General features: G+C 40.4%; 1 protein-coding gene across 1 annotated transcript in view; it reads right to left on the reverse strand.

Annotated features, from left to right (window-relative positions):
- Positions 1 to 25,259, reverse strand: part of SYT9 (synaptotagmin 9) — a 164,117-nt gene that overhangs the window by 59,891 nt on the left and 78,967 nt on the right. The window lies entirely within an intron of this gene.

Raw genomic sequence — 25,259 nt, forward strand, 5'->3', positions numbered from 1 at the left:
AGTCTCAAAGTAATTACTCTGATTGAAAAAAAAATCTAAACAAAACAAAAAACTGTACTGTACTGTACTGTATGGTTCTTATGTATACAAAATTCTAGAAAAATCCCAACATCTATACTGACAGAATCCAGATCAACAGTTCCCTGGGGACTGGAGAATGGATGGCAGGGAGGGGAGGTAAGGAGGAGATACAAAATGGCCTAAGATGAGTTTTAGGGGTGCTAAAAATATTCAATATTTTGATTATGGTGATGTTTTAATAAATGTATATGTATGTCAATACATATGTCAAACTGTACAAACTATACCCCAAACATAAAATTTATTGTCTACCAATTATTCTTCAATAAAAAAAAAATCTGGAATTTGCTACTTTCTCTTGTTACCACCATCCTGGTGAGAAAAATCATCACTTCCTTTGGCTTTCTACAATAGCCTGACCCTTTCCCCTTTCATTTTTCCTCTCGTCCATTCTCTGTACTGCAGCCTGAGCGATCTTTTAAGACCATAAATCTATATGTGTCACTGCTCAAAATCCTTCAAAAATTACTCAGAAAATGAGGACCCAGAGATTTATTTTGCCATAAGACTCTATTGAATCTTGCTCTTTTCTGAGTTCTGGTCCATTTTCCATCTTGTTTCCCCTTTTTAACCAGTCTGTGCTTTCTGCTCCTGGAACTTCCCAAAACTGTTTCTGTCTCAGGACCTCTACACATGCCAATTCCTTTTTTCTGGAACTCTGCCCTCCTCCAGGTCAACACCTAACTTTCCTTTGGCCTCAGCTTCAATATTGTCTCCTCCAAGCATCCTTCTTTGATGCACCAGGCTAGGTTAGGTTTTCAAAGTAGTACTCACCTATGTCTTCTTCAAAGTGCCAATCACACATGTAAATAATTATCTGTGAAAACTTTTGTTTCCTATCTATCCCCTTTTCCTACATTCACATCTCTCAGGACTTTAAGCTCTAAGAGAGCAGGGACCATATGTACTCAATGCCTAGCATGTTACCTGGCACACAGTAGGTATCCAAAAACACTTGTTGAATAAATGATAGAGACAGAACTGGAACTCTTCTTAACCAAACCCACTCCATAACTTCCAGATTAAATTTTTCCAAACTCACTCATGCAATATTCATCCTTTTTTATCTGACAGTCAAGTAGCCTTTTCCTACAGCTACTTAGGTATCGAACTGGTAAGGATTAAGAAAGGTAACAGAAAAAAAGGACAAGAGAAAAAGAAAGAGAAAGGTAATAAAGTGGAACCTTAAAATCAAAGTATTAGATTTATAAAAGAATGGTTAGCAATGTTTAAGACAACTAACCTGATAGATCAATTGGAGTTTTAAAAAATCAGTCCTGATTATGTTGATGAAACAATTATCCTGGAAATTATACCTCAAGATAGTTAACATGACATTTAAAAGCCAAAACCAGATGGAGATGAGGCTAGAGGGGTAGGACCTCGAAGGAAGTGAAGTCAGGGCTCCTTGATGAAAGCTGACCATTGATCCAGCACTACCATGCTTTTAGCAGAGCAGTGGCCTAGATTCTCAGTGTAGATGTGCGTGCAGGGCTGGGAGGATAAAGATTGTAAATGTGGCCATTTTCCAAAACAGCTTCCTAAGAAACAGCCTACCTTACCCTCTCTTCCCCTCCCCACTATGTTTATAGACTCCCCTTAATTAGAGCATTTCAGCATGGAAGCATAATCCAATCTGAAAGAAAATTTCCCTTGAGAGCCATCTGTCAGAATTAGACTACACTTAGCTGCTGGACAGTAAGGCTGTATTGTAAATACCACAGATGACTTCGGTTCTCCAAAGGCTCAAAACTCATTTTCCAAGCAAGCAAATGCCAATCCATGGGACAAAGCTTTTTGTCAGGGAACTGGCTTGCTATTTCGGACAATAATGCTTCCACAAGTAGAATAACAGTGGTCCAGGGACATTCTACCTGACTGGTCTCACCTTTTTTCAAAAATGAAATTGCTGTCCTTGACAACTCTATTAAGTTCTCCTTCAGGTGTGCAAATCTTTTTCATTGAACTGTGTTGTCCCCATGTATTCAGTCAGGGAGATATCTGACTGTGTAAAGGGGACCAAGTGGAGCACACTCCAGCTCCCTGCAAAGCCAGCCTCCCTCTCAGGAGCATCCAGTCAGCTACGCAGACACCTGCCTTTGGTACTCACACCAAGGCAGCAAGCAGAATCTTGGCTGGGAAAGGAGTACAAAACGTAGGGGTAGTGAGGGAGGCAGAGCGTACTTTCTCTCTGTCATCATTTCCCTCCACCTCAGAGGTCACATGAGTCAATGTTTCTCCTGTGTCTCTGCAACCCCTTTTCCTGTTATTCTATCACACTGCAGTAGACGCCACTGAATCGGGCCTAGATCCCCATTAGCAGACCGGTGTACCCAACCAATCCTTAGCTACTGGGAGTATTTGTTGTCCACAGCTCACAGCACATCCTTCTTAAAGGAATCCTCCTCAGCTGATGGGAGCCACCTTACAAATGACTGGCAAGTTACTCTCTTGCCCTGCAGCCAATGACAAAGTAGTATAGGGTTAAAAGGCAGCTCCCTTGACTCAGGGTGGGATACCACTGTGGTGGTGCCTTTCATATTCCAGAGCTCCCTGTGGGATCAGGCTTGGGACGGGCTTTAGTGGAACCCCTCTCTTTTCCTTGGAGAAGGCAATGGCATCCCACTCCATTCTGTTCCCCTTACCTCCTTATAGAATAGCAGTCTCTCAATAAATCACTGAACAAGAATCCTCTCAGCCTCTGTTGCTAGAGAATCACACTAAAGATACACTATATTGGAGCTATCTTCATTCATTCATTCGTTCACTCAAAATGCATTTAACATCCAATGGTGGCTCAGACACTAAAGCGTCTGTCTACAATGCAGGAGACCCGGGTTCAATCCCTGGGTTGGGAAGATCCCCTGGAGAAGGAAATGGCAATCCACTCCAGGACTATTGCCTGGAAAATCCCATGGACACAGGAGCCTGGTAGGCTACAGCCCATGGGGTCGCAAAGAGTTGGACACGACTTCACTTTCACTTTCTTAGGTTAAGTACTGTGAGGGTATAGTCACAGCCTGGCCTGAGGAGTATCTTGTCTAGCGGAATGGCCAAGGATAAACAGACACTCACAATCAAATGTGATAACTGCTATGAATAGGAACAAAAAGGAAACTTTAAAAGCACATGAAGGATACCTAACCTGTTCTGGGTAGACCTAAGGAGGGCTTGTTTAGTGAGTTGAGTAACTGTAGGAGAACTTCTCAAATGAGTAACAGTTGGAAAGGGAAGCAAGGATTTTTCAATATCCACAAATCAAGCAGTGTGATACACCACACTAACAAACTGAAGGATAAAAATCCTATGACCCATCTCAATAGATGCAGAAAAGCCTTTTGACAAACTTTAACACCTGCTTATTTAACTTCTATGCAGAGTACATCATGAGAAATGCTGGGCTGGAAGAAGCACAAGCTGGAATCAAGATTGCCAGGAGAAATATCAATAACCTCAGATACATAGATGACACCACCCTTATGGCAGAAAGCGAAGAAGAACTAAAGAGCCTCTTGATGAAAGTGAAAGAGGAGAGTGAAACAGTTGGCTTAAAGCTCAACATCCAGAAAACAAAGATCATGGCATCCGGTCCCATCACTTCATGGCAAATAGATAGGTAAACAGTGGAAACAGCAGCTCACTTTATTTTGGGGGGCTCCAAAATCACTGCAGACGGGGACTGCAGCCATGAAATTAAAAGATGCTTACTCCTTAGAAAGAAAGTTATGACCAAACTAGACAGTATGTTAAAAAGCAGAGACATTTCTTTGCCAACAAACGTCTGCCTAGTCAAGGCTATGGTTTTTCCAGTGGTCATCTATGGATGTGAGAGTTGGACTATAAAGAAAGCTGAGCACCGAAGCATTGATGCTTTTGAACTGTGGTGTTGGAGAAGACTCTTGAGAGTCGCTTGGAGTGCAAGGAGATCCAACCAGTCAATCCCAAAGGAGATCAGTCCTGGTTGTTCATTGGAGGGACTGATGTTGAAGCTGAAACTCCCAACACTTTGGCCACCTGATGTGAAGAGGTGACTCACTGGAAAAGACCCTGATGCTGGGAAAGATAGAGGGCAGGGGGAGAAGGGGACGATAGACGATAAGATGGTTGGATGGCATCACTGACTCAATGGACATGAGTTTGGGTGGACTCCAAACTCATGGACAGGGAAGCCTGGTGTGCTGCGGTTCACGGGGTCTCAAAGAGTCAAACACGACTGAGTGACTGAACTTAACACCCATTTATGATAAAAACTCTCCAGAAAGTGGGTACAGAGGGAACATACCTCAATATAATAAGGGCCATATATGACAACCCACAGCAAATATCATTCTCAACAGTGAAAAACTAAAAGCATTTGCTCTACAATCAGGAATAAGACAAGGATGTCACCTCTCACCACTTTTATTCAACATGATTTTGAATGTCCTAGACACAGCAATCAAAGAAAAAGAAATGAAAAGACTCCAAATTAGAAAAAAAGAAGTTAAAAGGTCATTTTTTTGAAGAGGGCATGACACTATAGACAGAAAATCCTAAAGATGCTACCAGAAGACTACTAGAGCTCATTAATGAATTTGGTAAAGTTTCAGGGTATGAAATGAACACACCGAAATTTCCTGCATTCCTATACATTAACAATGAAAGATCAGAAAGAGAAATGGAGAAAACAATCCCATTTACCATCATATCAGAAATAATAAAATATCTAGGTATAACTCTACCTATGGAGGCAAAAGACCTGTTCTCAGAAAACTATAAGATACTGATGAAAGTACTCAAAGATGATATAACCAGCTAGAGAGATGTACTATGTTCTTGGATTGGAAGAATCAATATTATACAAATGACTATACTAGCCAAAGCAATCTACAGATACAATGCAATCCCTATCAAATTATCAATGGCATTTTTCACAGATTGAGACCCCAAAATTTCAGTTTGTATGGAAACACAAAGACCCCTGAGTAGCCAAAGCAATCTTCAGAAAGAAAAATGGAGCTACAAGAAACAGGCTCCCTGACTTCATACTATACTATTAAGCTACAGTAATCAAAACAGTATGGTATCAGCACAAAAACAGAAATATAGATCAATGCAACAAGATAGAAAGTCCAGAGAAAACTCCACACATCTATGGTCAACTAATCTATGACAAAGGAGGCAAGAACATACAAGCGAGAAAAAAAGCCTCTTCATTAAGTGGTGCTGGGAAAATGGGACAGCTGTATGTAAAAGAATGAAATCAGAACACTTCCTAATACTATTCACAAAAATAAACTCAAATTGCATTAAAGACTTAAATGTAAGGCTGGAAACCTAAAGCTGTTAGAGTAAAACATAGGCAATACACTCTTTGACATAAATTGCAGCAAGATTCTCTCTGACTCACCTCTTAAAGGAAATAAAAACAAATATAAACAAATGGGACCTAATAAAACTTTAAGGCTTTTGCACAGCAAAGGAAACTATAAACAAGATGGAAAGACAACCCTCAGAATGGGAGAAAATAATTGCAAATGAAGTAACTGACAAAGGGTTAATCTCCAAAACACACAAGCAGCTCAAACAACTCAATATCAGAAAAACAAACAACCCAATTAAAAAATGGGCAGAAGACCTAAACAGACATTTCCCCAAAGGCAACATACAGGTGGTCTAGTGGTTTTCCCTACTTTGTTCAATATAAGTCTGAATTTGGCAATAAGAAGTTCATGATCTGAGCCACACTCAGCTCTCAGTTTTGCTTTTGCTGACTGTATAGAGTTTCTCCATCTTTGGCTGCAAAGAATATAATCAATCTGATTTTGGTATTGACCATCTGGTGATGTCCATGTGTAGAGTCGTCTCTTATATTGTTGGAAGAGGGTGTTTGCTATGACCAGTGTGTTCTCTTCGCAGAACTCTTAGCCTTTGCCCTGCTTAATTCTGTACTCCAAGGCCAAATTTGCCTGTTACTCAAGGTATCTCTTGACTTCCTACTTTTTCATTCCAGTCCCCTATGATGAAAAGGACATCTTTTTTGATTGTTAGTTCAACTGCACAATTGGATTCATCTCATACACTAGCAAAGTAATGCTCAAAATTCTCCAAGCCAGGCTTCAACAGTATGTGAACTGTGAATTTCCAGATATTCAAGCTGGATTTAGAAAAGGCAGAGGAACCAGAAATCAAATTGCCAACATCTGCTGGATCATTGAGAAAGTAAGAAAGTTCCAGGAAAACATCTACTTCTGCTTTATTGACTACGCCAAAGCCTTTGACTGTGTGGATCACAACAAACTGTGGGAAATTCTTCGAGATGGGGATACCAGACCACCTGACCTGCCTCCTGAGAAATCTGTATGCAGGTCAAGAAGCAACAGATAGAACTGGACATAGAACAACACACTGGCTCCAAATTGGGAATGGAGTACGTCAAGGCTGTATATTGTCACCCTGATTATTTAACTTATATGCAGAGTACATCATGAGAAATGCCAGGCTGGATGAAGCACAAGCTGGAATCAAGATTGATGGGAGAAATATCAGTAACTTCAGATACACAGATGACACCACTTTTATGGCAGGAAGCGAGGAAGAACCAAAGAGCCTCTTGATGAAAGCGAAAGATGATAGTGAAAAAGTTGGTTTAAAACTCAACATTCAGAAAACTAAGATCATGGCATCTGGTCCCTCCACTACATGGCAAATAGATGGGGAAACAATGAAAACAGTGACAGACTTTATTTTTGGGGGCTCCAAAATCACTGCAGATGGTCACTGCAGCCATGAAATTAAGATGTTTGCTCCTTGGAAGAAAAGTTATAACCAACCTAGACAGCATATTAAAAAACAGAGACATTACTTTGCCAACAAAGGTCCGTCTAGTCAAGGCTATGATCTTTCCAGTAGCCATGTGTAGGTGTGAGATTTGGACTATAAAGCTGAGTGCTGAAGGATTCATGCTTTTCAACTGTGGTGTTAGAGAAGACTCTTGAGAGTCCCTTGGACTGCAAGGAGAGCTAACCAGTCCATCATAAAGGAAATCAGTCCTGAATACTTACTGGAAGGACTGATACTGAAGCTGAAACTCCAATACTTTGGCCACCTAAAGCAAAAAACTGACTAATTTGAAAAGATCCTGATGCTGGGCAAATCTGAAGGCAGGAGGAGAAGGGGACAACAGAGGATGAGATGGTTGGATGGCATTGTTGACTCATTGGATGAGTTTGAGCAGGTTCCAGGAGTTGTTGATAGACAGGGAAGCCTGGCGTGCTGCAGTCCATAGGGTCGCAAAGAATCAGACATGACTGAGCAACTGAACTGAACTGAACAGATGAGGCAGAAAGTAAAATGATAAGATTATGAAGAATTTCAAGTCAATATATTTAAACCATAAATGAAATAAGCACTCTTTTAAAAATATCTATATCAGCAAAATTATTTCATAAAGGAATAGAAAACTTGTACAGTATACTGCTATATCCATTAAAGGAATGGAATCATTGTACCCCAAAGTAAACACAGGACCCAGAAAGTTGTGTGGGTCAATTCTACTAAACATTGGAGGAAGAGATTATTTCAATCGTACACAAGATCTTTGAAAAACCAAAAAGAGAGAGAATGCTCCTTCATTTATTTTGATGATGAAACCAAATAGAGAGAGAGCAATAAAACAAAATCAGAGCGCTGTCTTCCTCATTTATTTAGCTGCAAAAATCTTTAACAAAATATTAATAAACTAAGCAGGTGAACACACATTCACATATATCCATGTAGATGAAAAAAATACATCATGTACAAGCCCGATCTATCCCAGGAATACAAGTTCTCACCAAGATCAGAAAATAAAGCAATGTAATTCATCACATTAAAAGATAAGAGAAACAAAACATATGATTACCTCCACAAACTCAGAAAAATCATCTGATAAGATTCAGTATCCATTCAGGTGTTCAAAGTCTATAGCTAATGTCCTACTTAGTGATGGAAATTCCGACCATTTCTTTTGAGATTAGGAGCAAGCCAAGGATTATCAGACTGGCCTTTGTACTGGCAGTCCAGATAAATGTAATAAAACAAGTAAAAGCGGAGCTGTAGAGAAAAGTCAAAAGAACCAAAAAGGAAAGTAGCAAAAAGCACCTATTTATTCATGCATGGTATAACTGTTAATGTACAAAACTCAAGAAACTCTGTGGTCACAGTCTTAAAGTGAAGTCACTCAGTCATGTCTGACTCTTTGCGAATCCATGGTCTATAGCGTCCATGGAATTCTCCAGGCCAGAATACTGGAGTGGGTAGCTGTTCCCTTCTCTAGGGGATCTTCCCAACCCAGGGATTGAAACCAGGTCTCCCACATTACAGGCAGATTCTTTAAGCCCACACTTAAAGTATGCAGCAATACCAAGTGGTAGAGAGAACACTGACTAAGACGGGCTTATGCACTGCTGCTGGGACATACTGCGCCACATGGGGAACATGGCCAATGTTTCATAATAACTGTAAATGGAATGTAATCTTTAAAAATTATATTAACAAAAGAGGTAGTATTTTAATTTAGTGACACTATTCCTAGGTATACATCTAGAGAAATTCTTGCATATATTTACCAGGAGACATCTATAAAACATACACATATAGCAGCATTTTCTAAAACAGAAAAAAAAATTAATTCAGATAACCATTGACTAGAGACCAGATAAGTAAAATATGGTACATCACACAATGAAATGCTGAAACACCCTGCGGGGGGGCCCGGGGGGGGTGGGGCGAAGAACTGACAGTCTGGCAGTGCGCAGGTGAATGTACAAGACTCAATACACATAATACTGAATGTAACAGTTTGCAGAATAAAATATGATTTTATCACATAAATTTCAAAAATAGGCAAAATAGAACCACCTATTCTTATGTGGTAAAATGATTTAAAAACAAGGGAATTACAGATATGAAATTCAATATGCTGATTACCCGGGAGGCAAAGCTTGGGGACAGAGGAGGCGCACACAGGGAGCTTCAAAGAGACTGATAATGTTCTCGTTCGTCAGCTAAACTCTAGACTGACAGATACACATTTTTTTTTTTATTATTTTTAAATCATACATATGAAACCAAGCAGGACCCTGTGGGGTCTCCCCAGGGACAGATCCCTCCCTCACCCCAACGTCCTCCACTTCTTGTCTGTAGAAAAGCTTAGGCCTCCTGGCCTTTTCGCTGAGCTCCAAAGAGCAAATTTAATCAGAGAAGTGAAAAAAATGCAGGAACAAAGGAAAACAGTCAAGCAAGTGAAAACAGTACTAGTTTGGCCATAAAACAAAGTCAAGGACCTTTTATTTCTTCTTTAAAGGTTTTAATAATATTTTGAGCCATATCCTTGAGTTGTTTTGCAGACACGAAGACCCTCAGCAGGAAGAAGTAGTTACCTGCATGATGACCACAAGCTCAATGACTCCAGACAGTTTGGAACCAGAAGATTGATGATGCTAACTTTCGAAATACCACCCCGTTACCCCACCACCAACCGATCAGAAGGATGTCCATGAGCTGATGAGGCACCTTGCAGGCCCTACCCCAATGTTTCTTTTAAATGCACTTCCCTAAAAGCCACTGGGGAGTTCTGGCCTTTTGAACATGAGCTGCCAGTTATTCCTGCTTGACCCTATACTGGGTGCCTTGCAATAAACACTGTACTTTCCCTCACCACAAACTGGTGTCAGACTGGCTTTACTGCACACAGGGCAACTGGACCCAACTGGTTCAGTAACACATACACATTATACATACTACTGTATATGTCACATGTTTCATTTAAAAGAGCAAATGCATTGTCCTGGCACTTAAACTATGATAAAAGCTATCAAAGTCAATTTGCCAGAGACCTATAGCTTTACTGATCCCTTCCTTCAGATGTTCTTTTCTGCAGTTCTGCCCCTTTTCACTCTCTCTGAATAATCTAAATATCCAGGGGATAGTATGTGTGAAGGATCAGGAATGGGGAAAACGGCAGCGTGGACTTCAGTGGGCTCACAGGAAGATACAGCTCATTAGACCCCAGTGATAGTTGAAATCCACCCACATTCACATTATAGAAGGAATCTGGCTTCTCTGTTGCCAGCTGGAAACCAGGGTTTTCTGTGAAGCTTTTCACACAGTTGGTTTCTTAGAATCAGTTAGCCTTACTGTTTTCAGCACTACATGCCATGGTACTGAGCAGGCTTCTATCAGCTGGCACCAGCTTGCCAGAGCCAATATGAGCATCTTTGCCAACTCCACCTTCAGTGATGTCTCACTGGTAGCTTGAAATCAGCCCTTCTGGGAGAGGAAATGAGCAAATGCTACAAATCGGGTCCCCTTCTAATCGCCCAACTCCAGCCAGTTGTTAATACATCTATGACACCACTGAATGTGACAAAGTTGTAGTTTCATATGATAACAACTTAAGACTCACAGTATAATGTAATGAAACAGAATTAAATCAACAAACTTCTTCAGTCAGGAGATTGCTTGCCCCACATGCATTCAACTGTGAGAAGCAAGCATCCTGGGCTTCCCTGATTACTTTCATCTTCCCTGAGTGGTTCTGAGTATCCACATTTATCAGGTATAGAAATGGCCCCAGGGCCCTGGCAGATGGAAGAGGGAGACTCCTAAATCAACTACTGCAAAATATCAGACTTTGCAACCAGTCACAAAGTCCAATTTTTGTGGAAATGCAAGGTTTTAAAATTTATAACATTAAAAGAAGGTCTGTATGCTCAGTCACTCGGTCATGTCCGACTCTTTGAAACCCCATGGTTTCAAAGCCTGCTCCCTGCCAGGCTTCTCTGTCCATGGGACTTTCCAGGCAAGAATACTGGAATGGGTTGCCATTTCTTCCTCCAGGGTATCTTCCTGATCCGGGGGTCAAACCCACTTCTCCTGTGTCACCTGCATTGCAGGCAGATTCTTTACCACTGAGCCACCAGGGAAGCCAGCAAAAGAAGGTCTATGCTGCTGTAAAGTACACCCTATCCTTTTATGAACTGGGATCGATACTGGCAAAGAGGGAACCTTGTGACTTCCACTGGTACCATGTGACAGCACTAGCACCTCCTCCAAATTAGAGTCTAGCTGAGAGGACCATAGGTCCTAGAGAAAGCCTCTGAGCCAGTTTCTATGTGAGCCACAGAGAGAAATTCCTGAAGTGCTCACTGCCTATTTCCCAGGGAGCCAGTGATGAGTGGGGTGTACTGAAACTGCGAAGAGCATGCAGACACAGCAGTCAATGCTCACCAGACCACTAAACTCACTCCCTCACAACTCTGGCCTTCCCCAGATACTATATCCTCTCGCTGATGGATGCACACGCTACAAAACTGCCATGATATACTATTATTGATTGATCTGGTTTCAACAGTTGAGAAGTTTAATTAAACTACCATTTTTACACTCAATAATTGCCTTTTGTCCCTTCACAGGAAGGCGTGAGGATTAATTTTTATTTGACTGCTACCATTTATAAAACTCACAATCTCCTTAGAGAAATAAAGAACAAAATTTAAAAATTAGTTAATAGATTCAGCTTTGCATAACACTCCCCCAAACAAACCAGTCCCTACAGTCTCACCAGATTAGCCCCTCATGAGAAACTTCATTTTAGTCAGTTAGTGCTTATTAATTATTATCATTTCCAGATATAATTTCAGAGGCTAAGCACAGAGTAGTGAACAAGTTGTTAAGGTCTTTGCACTTACAGGTCTAACAGGAAAGAAAGAAAATTGAACAAATACATAAAGTATAATGACATAAGAATAAAATCTGTAACTATGTATGGTGACATGTTAACTAGACTTACTATGCTTATCATTTGGCAATATATAAAAACACAAATGATTATGTTGTACACCTGAAACTAATGTTGTCATTTACACTTCAATTAAATCTTTTAATAAAACATATACATTATCCACATAACAACAATAATAAGAGTAAATAAACATGCATTTTAAAGTCTTATATATACGGACAAAAAAGACATGATGATATAATAATAGAAATATAGAATATCATGGGAGCATTCTCCCAGAAAAACCTTTCCTAGTCCAGGGCTCATATAAGAGCTGTCCAAGGAAGTGGTATTTAAGTTGGAATCTAAAAGCTTAGTATGAAATTAACCAGGAAAAGAGGGGAAAGAAAAGTAAAACAGCATATATGGTAATTTTGAGACATCTTTTCTTGAACAGACTAAAATGGCTATTGAAAAACAATATGAAGCCCTATTTGGCCATGATTCAGCTACGTGACCCTGGCTGACTCAATGGCCCTCCACTTCAGTTTAATGTGCTAAATGAAGATTTTGGATTACAGGATCTCTTAAGGCTCTTTCTCTATTGGACTGTGAGGCACTTAACTGTGAGGCAGTTATGTTAATAAATAATAGATACACATATACACAGATTATTATTTAGTTAGTACAAGTGAAAAGTGCTCTTTTGAAGAGGCCTTGAGCAACTGAAATCTGATTATATTCTTTGCAGCCAAAGACGGAGAAGCTCTATACACTCAACAAAAACAAGACCAGGAGCTGACTGGCTCAGATCATGAACTCCTTATTGCCAAATTCAGACTTAAATTGAAGAAAGTGGGGAAAACCACTAGATCATTCAGGTATGACCTATATCAAATCTCTTTATGATTTTACAGTGGAAGTGAGAAATAGATTTAAGGGACTAGATCTGATAGATAGAGTGCCTGAGGAACTATGGAATGAAGTTCATGACATTGTACAGGAGACAGGGATCAAGACCATCCCCATGGAAAAGAAATGCAAAAAAGCAAAATGGCTGTCTGGGGAGGCCTTATAAATAGCTGTGAAAAGAAAGAAGTGAAAAGCAAAGGAGAAAAGGAAATATATAAGCATCTGAATGCAGAGTTCCAAAGAATAGCAAGAAGAGATAAGAAAGCCTTCCGCAGCGATGAATGCAAAGAAATAGAAGAAAAGAACAGAATGGGAAAGACTAGAGATCTCTTCAAGAAAATTAGAGATACCAAGGGAACATTTCATGCAAAGATGGGCTCGATAAAGGACAGAAATGGTCCATACAGAAGCAGAAGATATTAAGAAGAGGTGGCAAGAATACACAGAAGAACTGTACAAAAAAGATCTTCACAACCCAGATAATCACGATGGTGTGATCACTCACTTAGAGCCAGACATCCTGGAATGTGAAGTCAAGTGGGCCTTAGAAAGCATCACTACGAACAAAGCTAGTGGAGGTAATGGCATTCCAGTTGAGCTATTTCAAATCCTGAAAGACGATGCTGTGAAAGTGCTGCACTCAATACGCCAGCAAATTTGGAAAACTCAGAAGTGGCCACAAGACTGGAAAAGGTCAGTTTTCATTCCAATCCCAAAGAAAGGCAATGCAAAAGAATGCTCAAACTACCGCACAATTGCACTCATCTCACATGCTAGTAAGGTAATGCTCAAACTTCTTCAAGCCAGGCTTCAGCATTATGTGAACCGTGAACTTCCAGATGTTCAAGTTGGTTTTAGAAAAGGCAGAGGAACCAGAGATCAAATTGGCAAAGGCAGAGGAACAGGAGATCAAATTGCCAACATCCGCTGGATCATCGTAAAAACAAGAGAGGTCCAGTAAAAATCTATTTCTGCTTTACTGACTATGCCAAAGCCTTTGACACAATAAACTGTGGACAATTCTGAAAGAGATGGGAATACCAGACCACCTGACCTGCCTCTTGAGAAACCTATATGCAGGTCAGGAAGCAATAGTCAGAACTGGACATGGAACAACAGACTGGTTCCAAATAGGAAAAGGTATACGTCAAGGCTATATATTGTCACCCTGTTTATTTAACTTATATGCAGAGTACATCATGAGAAACGCTGGACTGGAAGAAACACAAGGTGGAATCAAGATTGCCGGGAGAAGTATCAATAACCTCAGATATACAGATGACACCACCCTATGGCAGAAAGTGAAGAGGAACTAAAACGCCTCTTGATGAAAGTGAAAGAGGAGAGGGAAAAAGTTGGCTTAAAGCTCAACATTCAGAAAACGAAGATCATGGCATCTGGTCCCATCACTTCATGGGAAATAGATGGGGAAGCAGTGGAAACAGTGTCAGACTTTATTTTGGGGGCTCCAGAATCACTGCAGATGGTGATTGCAGCCATGAAATTAAAAGACGCTTATTCCTTGGAAGGAAAGTTATGACCAACCTAGATAGCATATTGAAAAGCAGAGACATTACTTTGCCAACAAAAGTCCGCCTAGCCAAGGCTATGGTTTTTCCAGTGGTCATGTATGGATGCTGGACTGTGAAGAAAGCTGAGTGCAGAAGTATTGATGCTTTTGAACTGTGGTGTTAGAGAAGACTCTTGAGAGTCCCTTGGACTTCAAGGACATCTAACAAGTCCATTCGAAAGGAGATCAGTCATGGGTGTTCATTGGAAGGACTGATGCTGAAGCTGAGACTCCAATACTTTGGCCACCTCATGCGAAGGGTTGACTCATTGGAAAAGACTCTGATGCTGGGAGGGGTTGGGGGCAGGAGGAGAAGGGGACGACAGAGGATGAGATGGCTGGATGGCATCACCAACTCGATGGACATGAGTTTGGGTAACTCCAGGAGTTGGTGATGGATAGGGAGGCCTGGCGTGCTGCGATTCATGGGGTCGCAAAGACTCGGATACGACTGAGCGACTGAACTGAGCTGAGCTGAGCAATATAGCATACACTGTTTCAAATGTAGGGTGGATGTTCACAGAAACTCCTCCAAGTAAAAATACTAGATTATAAAACTCTTTTTAATGAGTGCAGTGCTCAGAGAAAAGAATTTCTCAGCGCCAAAAACAATGAGAAAGCATAAATCTACAGAAGTAACCTGTGGAGCTGCAGTCTGAATGGAGGTGATTGTGAACTTGGGTGGCCTAGTGCCTAGGTTTTAGAGCACTGTGGAAGAATCCTGCATGAAGGCTGGAGTACTAAAGACTGAGGGTCACACCCTTAAAGTATAAACAAAACTGAACTTCTGCCCTAAATAAGTAGATACCGGAAATACATCCTGTTTTGGACTTAAGGTAATGGAAGCAACAGTACGTGAACCATGAACTTACAGATGTTCAAGCTGGTTAGAAAAGGCAGAGGAACGAGAGATCAAATCACCTACATCTGGCGGATCATCGAAAAAGCAAGAGAGTTCCAGAAAAATACTTCTGCTTCCTTGACTGTGCCAAAGCCTTTGACTCTGTGGATCACAAAAAGCTGTGGAAAATCCTTAAAGAGATGGGAATACCAGACCACCTGACCTGCCTCCTGAGAAATCTGTATGCAGGTCAAGAAGCAACAGTTAGAACTGGACATGGAACAACCGACTGGTTCCAAATCAGGAAAGGAGTACATCAAGGCTGTATACTGTCACCCTGCTTATTTAACCGATATGCAGATAAGTTCTCTTAGATCATGAGAAATGCTGGGCCAGATGAAGCACAGCAGGAATCAACATTGCCGGGAGACGTATCAAAAACCTCAGATATGCAGATGACACCACCTTCATGGCAGAAAGCGAAAAACTAGAGCCTCTTGATGAAAGTGAAAGGAGAGTGAAAAAGTTGGCTTAAAGCTCAACATTCAGAAAACTAAGATCATGGCATCCGGTGCCATCACTTCATGGCAAATAGATGGGGAAACAATGGAAACAGTGACAGACTTTATTTTGGGGGGTCCAAAATCACTGCAGATGGTGATTGCAGCCATGAAATTAAAAGATGCTTGCTCCTTGGAAGCAAAGTTATGACCAACCTAGACAGCATATTCAAAAGCAGAGACATTACTTTGCCAACAAAGGTCCATCTAGTCAAAGCTATGGTTTTTCCAGTAGCCATGAATGGGTGTGCGAGTTGGACTATAAAGAAAGCTGAGCGCCAAAGAATTGATGCTTTTGAAGCATCAATGGTGGTGTTGGAGAAGGCTCTTGAGAGTCCCTTGAACTCCAGGGAGATCCAACCAGTTCATCCTAAAGAAATCAGTCCTGAATACTTACTGGAAGGACTGATGCTGAAGCTGAAACTCCAATACTTTGGCCCCCTGATGAGAAGAAGTGACTCATTTGAAAAGACCCTGATGTTGGGCAAGATTGAAGGCAGGAGGAAAAGGGGATGACAGAGGATGAGATGGTGGATGGCATCACTGACTTGATGGACATGAGTTTGAGTAAGCTCTGGGAGTTGGTAATGGACAAGGAAGTCTGGTATGCTGTAGTCCATGGGGTTGCAAAGAGTCCGACACAACTGAGCGGCTGAACTGAACTGAAGCAAAAAAAGCCTTTCAGTTTCTAACTGTTAATACAAGGCTGTACTTACACTGTTGGACGCTATATCCAGCCTACTTTGTTGTAAAAAAAAAAAAAAAAAAAAAGACCCAAGCTCAATAATTTAAAATTAGTCCATGTTGGTAGTTCTCCTAGGCACTTCGTAGAAGCAATCACAAATAATATCTCAAGGAATGAACTTTATATTAAAAGCTTGAAAGTGTCTATTGATAAAGTTCTAAGTTAGATGAGCTCACAATCACAAATAACTAAATCTAAGAGTCAACAAGGCACAATGAGTAAGAGCTGATAGAAATGTCAAACAAAAGAAGCAGAGCTGCAAAGATTACAGCTATTGGAATTATGGACAGCAGAGTATAAAATGATGCTAAAGCTGAAACTCCAGTACTTTGGCCACCTCCTGCGAAGAGTTGACTTATTGGAAAAGACTCTGATGCTGGGAGGGATTGGGGGCAGGAGGAGAAGGGGACGACAGAGGACGAGATGGCTGGATGGCATCACTGACTCGATGGACGTGAATCTGAGTGAACTCCGGGAGTTGGTGATGGACAGGGAAGCCTGGCATGCTGTGATTCATGGGGTCGCAAAGAGTCAGACACAACTGAGTGACTGAACTGAACTGAACTGAGTATAAAATACTTATATATGAAATTATAAAAAAATTGAAAGCATGTTAAAAAAGAGAGAGGCTCTCAAATGTATATTTGGCAAATGTGAAAATGGAGCAAATAATACTTCTACAAATGGAAAAAAGTAAATGGCCAAGACTTTCCCAGAACTGGTAATAGGAAACAATCTCAGATTCAGGAAACCCAGCAAATCCCAATCAGGATAAATAAAATAAAGGTCCACTTAGCAGTGTTACAGTTAAACTACAGAACACTAAACAAGAAAGCAAGATCTGAAACCAGTAAGAAAGAAAAGAAAAATTACATACGAAGGAATAAATGTTAGACTAAATGTTGACTTCTCTGAAGGAACGACGGCTGGAAAACTATGGGATGATAGCTATACAATGCCAAAATCAGAGTAAATTGAGACTTTTATTCCCCAACCCCTAGTTTTTACATCCTGAAAAATGATCTAAGAATGACAGCAAAATAAAGACGTATTCAGGATATTCAGGACTATGGCTTTCAGTTTAAGGTTACTGGCAGCCTATGGATACTCCAAGGAAGGCATCCAGGGGAATAAATATCCTGAACTCACCCTCCTCCCTTCCTTATTTTCTGAACTTAATGGGGTCGCAAAGGGTCAGACATGACTTAGTGACTGAACAACAACAATAAATCAGAAGCTAGAGACTAAGGGGGCCTTTTCAGTTTGAAGAAAAATAAACAAAAATCCCAAAGTGTCTGCTGCTGCCAGCTGCTGCCAAGTCGCTTCAGTCGTGTCCGACTCTGTGTGACCCCATAGACGGCAGCCCACCAGGCTCCTCTGTCCATGGGATTTTCCAGGCAAGAGTACCGGAGTGGGGTGCCATTGCCTTCTCCAAAGTGTCTAGGGGCACTGAATACGAACAAATGGGAGGCATTCAAAATCATTCTCTCAAATAGATTATTATTTTTTTGGCCAAGCTGCACAGCATGTAGGATCTTAGTTCCCCAACTAGTGGCTGAACCCTCGCCCCCTACAGTGGAGATGCAGAGTAATAATCACTGGATAGCCAGAGAAGTCCCCCAAGTAGTTTTATAAATCAAGAATTACCTTGATTTCAAGCCATTCAAAAAAGTAAATTACACATATCGCTCATGAGCACAGACACAAAAAATGCTAAACCAAACAGCAAACTGAACTCAGCAATGTGTAAAACGCAATATATCAAGGCAAGTCTGGATCATATTAAGAATACGAGACTGACTTAAAATTAGAAAATGATCAATGTAACTGACCAAAACAGTAGATTAGAATGAAAAAAAAAGAAACCCATAAGATCATCAGTTCAGTTCAGTTCAGTCGCTCAGTTGTGTCCGACTCTTTGCGACCCCATGAATCTCAGCATGCCAGGCTTCCCTGTCCATCACCAACTCCCGGAGTTCACTCAGATTCACGTCCATCGAGTCAGTGATGCCATCCAGCCATCTCGTCCTCTGTCGTCCCCTTCTCCTCCTGCCCCCAATCCCTCCCAGCATCAGAGTCTTTTCCAATGAGTCAACTCTTCGCAGGAGGTGGCCAAAGTACTGGAGTTTCAGCTTTAGGCATCATTCCTTCCAAAGAAATCCCAGGGCTGTTCTCCTTTAGAATGGACTGGTTGGATCTCCTTGCAGTCCAAGGGACCCTCAAGAGTCTTCTCCAACACCACAGTTCAAAAGCATCAATTCTTCGGCGCTCAGCCTTCTTCACAGTCCAACTCTCACATCCATATGTGACCACAGGAAAAACCATAGCCTTGACTAGACGGACCTTAGTCGGCAAAGTAATGTCTCTGCATAAGATCATAGCATTTGATAAAATGAATGTTTGTGATTAAAAGGCTTAGGTAAAGGGAACCCTTGTACACTATGGGTGGGAATATAAGCTGGTGCTGCCACTACAGAGAACAGTAGGAAGGTTCCTTAAAAAACTGAAAATAGAGCTGCTACATGATCCCGCAATCCCCCTCCTGGACATACATCCAGAGAAAGTGAAAATCGCAGCTAGAAAAGATACATGACTGCAGCGCTATCCACAACACCCAAGAGATGGAAACAATACAGGCGCTCATCAACAAACAGCTGGATTAAGCTGTGGTATATATCCAATGGAATATTACTCAGCCATAAAAATGACAAATATTGCCATTTGAAGTAACATAGATGAACCTAGGAAAATTATGCTTAGTGAAGTTACACAGAGAAAGACAAACAGTATGATGGTATCACTTACATATGTAATCTAAAAAATAATACAAATCAATCTATATACAAAATAGAAACACACTCATAGGCAACAGAAAACAAACTTATGGTTACCAAAGGAGGGAGGGAAAATTAGGAATATGGAGTTAACAAACACAAATACTATATATAAAAAAGTAACAAGGATTTACTGAATCGCACAAGGAATTATATTCAATATCTTATAATAACTTATAATGGAATATAATCATAACTGAATTACTATGCTGTAAACCTGAAACTAACACAGCATTATTAATCAACTATACTTCAATTTAATTAGAGGTTCAGTCAACTAGGAAAAGAGGTGTACATTAAAAAATAATTATTTATTTAGCTGTGCCACGTCTTAACTGTGGTACACGGGATCTTTGATCTTCACTGTGGAATGTGGGATCTTTACTTGTGGCATGCAGACTCTTAAGTTGCAGCATGTGGGTTCTTGTTTGCTCACTAGTGATTGAAACCTGGTCCCTTCATAGGGAGACCAAAGTCTTGGCCACTGGACCACCAGGGAAGGCCTTGAGGAATACATTCTTGACATGACAGACGTGCAAGATGTAGATGATATAGATATGATACATCTATATCGAAACCATACTGAATGGGAATGTTAAAGACATTCCATTTAAAAGAAGGAACAAGTCAAGAATGACTAGCACCGCAATTTTTATTTAGCATCGTGTGGGAAATTCCAGTCTGTCCACTAAATTAAGAAGTACACAGATTAGAAAAAAATAACTATCATAATTCACATGACTGATTATCTACAAAGAAAATTCAGAAGAGTCTATAAATTATAAAAGTAAGAAGAACTTTACAAAATGGCTAAATAGAAGATAAACATACAAAATTTAAACTGCATTACTATACAGCAACAAGAGTTAGAAAATGCAATTTTAGAAAAGATACTACTTAAAATAACAAAAAGTAAGATACCTGGTAATCAAACCAACAAAATATTCGACACATGAAAGACATCATCATGTAGAAAAGTATAAGCTTTGCATGAAAGACTTTAAGGGAGAACTAAATAAATGGAGAGATGTACCATGATCATGAATACGAAGACTCAGTATCACAAAAGATGTAAAAATTCCATGAATTTACCTATAGACATCGTAGAAGTTCAAACAAACACCAGAAAGAAATTTTAATTTGACAATATGATTCTAACATTTATGAGAAAAGCCAAGTGTGGGCCAAGACTGAACTGAAGAAAAAGTAGGCTGGATGATTTTCTCTTCTAGACATTAAAGCTTATCATAGAATGGTAGTAATTTAAAAATAGTGCTATTGGTAGAGACATTCAAACAGAAATATCGATAAAAGAGAGAATTCAGAAACAGACTCTTCATATATAGAGACGTAGTCAGCATAGAGCTTATACTGCAGATTATTGGGAAAATATGCCAGAAAATTGCTTATTTATATAGAAAAAGAAGTATGGATGTCTTATGGACTGAATGTTTGTGTCCCTCAAATTCATATACTGAAGTCCTAATCCCCAGTGACTGCAGCCATGAAATTAAAAGATGCTTCCTCCTTGGAAGAAATGCTATGACCAACCTAGACAGAATATTAAAAAACAGAGACATTACTTTGCCAACAAAGGTCAGTCTAGTCAAAGCTATGGTTTTACAGTAGTCATGTATGGGATATGAGAGTTGGACCATAAAGAAAGCTGAGTGCTGAAGAATTGATGCTTTTGAACTGTGGTGTTGGAGAAGACCCTTGAGAGTCCCTTGGACTGCAAGGAGATCCAACCAGTCCATCCTAAAGGAAATCAGTATTGAATACTCATTGGAAGGACTGATGCTAAAGCTGAAACTCCAATACTCTGGGCCACCTGATGCGAAGAACTGACACACTGGAAAAGACCCTGATGCTGGGCAAGATTGAAGGCAGAAGAAGGGAATGACAGAGGATGAGATGGTTGGATGGCATCACTGACTCAATGGAAATGAGTTTGAGCAATCTCTAGGAGTTGGTGATGGACAGGGAAGCCTGGCGTGCAGTAGTCCATGGGGTCACAGAGTCAGACACAACTGAGAGACTGAACTGAACTGATTGAACCCCCACTATGGTGGTATTTGGGTTCTCTGTTGCTGCTGCTGCAGCAAAGTCACGTTCAGTTGTGTCTGACTCTGTGCGACCCCACAGACAGCAGCCCACCAGGCTCCTCCATCTCAGGGATTCTCTGAGAGGTTATTCTGTTTAAATGACATCAGGAAGGTGAGGCCCTCATGGTGAGATTATTGTCCTTCTAAGAAGAGGAGAGGTGGACTAAAATCATAATTAAGAAAGGTAAAACATTAAAGTTTCTAATAAAAACATCGGAAAAATATCTTTATGAATAGGGTAAGAAAGGATTTCTTAAATAAGATGGAAAAGTGCTAACTTACAATGGAGAATATTGATATATTTTATTGCATTAAATTTAAGAACCTCTGTTGATCAAAATACACCATCAAGTGAGTATAAAGGCAGCCATAAATGGAGAGATGATGTTTGTAATACATACAACCAACAAAGGATTGCATCTATATATATAGGGAAAAAAAAAACAATAGAAAGTGCTGAACAAACATTTAGCAAGGAAGGAAATGTGAATGACCAATGAACATATCAAAGGACCATTAACCTTGGCAACCAAGAATATGCAAATCATATTTACACGCATGTACATACAAATCATATGTACACACATGTTTACATATTAAACAGTGTGACAATTCCAAGAGTCAGTGAAAATGTGGAGCATTAGGAACTGTCATACCTCAGCGGGAGGATCGACTTGTATAGCCATGATGGAAAAACGAACTTGGCACTGCCTAGAAAATTTGGACGTATGTGTATATTTCCTCTATCAGGGCTACTTCCTAGAGAAATTAATGCATGTGTGAATCAGGACACGTGCACAAAACATGTTCTCTGTAGTAGTATTCAGAACCATAAAAAAACTAATCACAACCCAAATATCATCAATACAAAAGAACTAATTAATGTATATAACACAATGAAAATTTATACAGTAATGAAAATAAATGAACCATGTCTCCATTCATCTCTGTTGTTAAATGTCACGATCAATGTAGACTGAAATAAAAGGGCAAAGAAGAGCTATGAAAAGCAGAAACAGACAAAACTGAAGAATATATTATGTTACAAATGAAGTTCAGGATAGTGGTTTCCTCTTGGCAGGAATGGGCTAAAAGAATGTGATGGGGGAGGACAACCCAGGGGTCATCATCAGTACATGGTGGCGGTCTGCTCTTCAGCTGAGGGGTGGGGCGTGCCTGCTCTTCTCATCATCCCCTCATTAGTCTGTACATGTATAGCATGTATACTGTGTGGCATACATGTGTATTGTAAAAATGAAACCTTGGTAAGTCTCAGACTTTCCTTCTCAGTCTTTGTACAAAGTCACATTTAAAAAAGCACAGTTAAAACAGCCCCAAATTGTAATTTTTCAAACAAAAATTTTTTTAATGGTAGATTATGAAACAACCTGTAATTCCTTTCTTAGGACATCCTTTCTCCTGCTGGCCATCCAGATGCCATCAACGCTCAGAATATTTATTGTTGGCTGAGGGAACAACTGAGAGTTTCAAGGCCTTAAGCCTTAATGGTTTGCCTCCTTGATAAATAATTTCACATTCTCCTCAACTCTAGGGAAGCCCAGGATTCTCCATCAGTGGAGTCTCCCACCACAGTCATGACAAAGGGTGACAATGGCAGTGATCTCAGGACCCAGAGGCCTCTGCAGGCCGCCATTCTTTGCTTTCACCCCATGGGAGACTGCTTCAGGAGTCCTGCCCACCAAAGGTCAGTTTATGCAGACCTTCATCAGCCACTGTGCACTCCATGTTATGCTCCCCACAAAATCTCTAGAAGGCAGCTCACAGCAGGATCCCTGATGAGATTTCTAATAACCACTCCAGTTATTTTATGGAATCCTAGAATCCATTAGTCAAAAAGTTAAAAAAAGATGTTACACTAGATGACGTGACTGATGTCTCTATACCAAGGCTCATCATTGTTGGCCAGAAGTCTCTTAGCTTACACACAGGCGATTTGATAAGAACTCCAGTGCGATGGTTCATTCTTGAGCCATTCGTTTCTTAATATCAGCAGCCTGCCCCCACTGTCCTTTTTTTTTTAAGTTCCTAGCACTGCCTTCTGATTTTGCCAGTTGGGATTTAGGATGCAACCCTTGCCACCAACAGCAACCATTTTTGGGTTTACAAATATCACAACCTTTCAAGTTTTAAGAGGTGTGTTCCTTCCCCAATCTCCTGTCACCCTAATTTCATCATCTGATGTTCTCTGCTTCTTCTCCAGTTCCTTCTTTTCTTTTCTCATCATTATAGTAAAGGCCAGCAAAACTCCATGCTTCACTTTGCTATTTGAGTAGCAGGACAAAGTTAGCCTGCTATCACACAGCACGTGAAGAGGTGTCCCTTGCAACATGAGTCCCCATTTGACAAAAGTGGCTGAGATGGGTCACTGGGCAGAGATTTTGTATGTTCTCTTCTTGAGTGGAGTAAGAGTCTTTCACTAAATGGGCTCCAAACTCTAGCTAGATCATTATCCAAGCAGCACAAGGATTATGGTGCTTGGTGTCTTGGATGCCAAGGCAGAGAAAGAGAATGATATTCCCCTCAGAAGATGAGCTAACAAAGTTACCTGAGCAAATTTGCACAGGGAAAAGACATGAGTGGTCTTAAAATATCAGAGTCCCCTAAGACGGCGCAATTTTCCTTTCTATTTCAGGAGTGTCAGTACCCCTCTTCAGGATAGTAAAACAGATGCAAACGGAGTGAAAATACCACCATTGTGATCTCATGTCTAGATGTAAACATGGATATAAGGCAACAATACACAGTACTTCTGCCCACTCTTGGGCTCTAAAAAGGATTTGACCTTGTATAGATTAGTTTTGCCAATATCTGTAGATCTTTTCAGACAGATCTCCTTGCAACTTTGATTCTGTATTTTAAAATGTGGTGCCAACTTTTCTCCATCATTCTCACTTCTGGGATTAAAGCTGAAGATATGATGATCATGAGAAATGTTCCTGAGCTGACCTGAGACCATGGCAAGGGCTTAATGCTCTCAGAGAGTCAGGCAATGTGCCCTCAGCTACAGGTAACAGCTAACAGGATGCCAGGATCCACTTAACACAAACAAACCTAAGAAAGTTCTAAAGAAAATAAGGTAAGGAGGGCAGATAATATCTAATGTCTATTAGGGAATTGCTTAGAACCAGGAAGTAGAAAAGAGAGAATGTTACTTTTCAATATTGCTTTCATGAGCAATTCTTAGAAACCACAAAATGAGAATTGTGAAAGGCTTGTTTCTGGAAAGGCACAAGGAGGTTTCCAGAAAAATATCTATTTCTGCTTCATTGACTAGGCTAAAACCTTGGACTGTGTGGATCACAACAATCTGTGGAAAATTCTTAAAGAGATGGGAATACCACACCACCATACCTGTCTCCTGAGAAACCTGCATGCAGGTCAGGAAGCAGCAGTTAGAACTAGACATGAACAATGGCCTGGTTCAAAATTGGAAAAGGAGTATGCCAAGGCTGTGTATTGTCACCCTGCTTATTTAACTTATACGCAGAGGATATCATGAGAAATACTGGGCTGAAAAAAGCACAAGCTAGAATCAAGACTGCCGGGAGAAAATATCAATAACCTCAGATATGCAAATGACACCACCCTTATGGCAGAAAGCAAAGAAGAACTAAAAAGCCTCTTGATGAAAGTGAAAGAGTAGAGCGAAAAAGTTGGCTTAAAACTCAATATTCAAAAAACTAAGATCATGTCATCTGGCCCCATTCCTTCACGGCAAATAGATGGGAAAACAATGGAAAGAGCGACAGACTTTATTTTCTTGGCTTCCAAAATCACTGCAGATGGTGACTGCAGGTGTGAAATTAAAAGACGCTCCTTGGAAGAAAAGTTATGACCAACCTAGACA

This window comes from Capricornis sumatraensis, chromosome 16 (assembly GCF_032405125.1).
Source record: "Capricornis sumatraensis isolate serow.1 chromosome 16, serow.2, whole genome shotgun sequence".
Taxonomy (NCBI): Eukaryota; Metazoa; Chordata; class Mammalia; order Artiodactyla; family Bovidae; genus Capricornis; species Capricornis sumatraensis.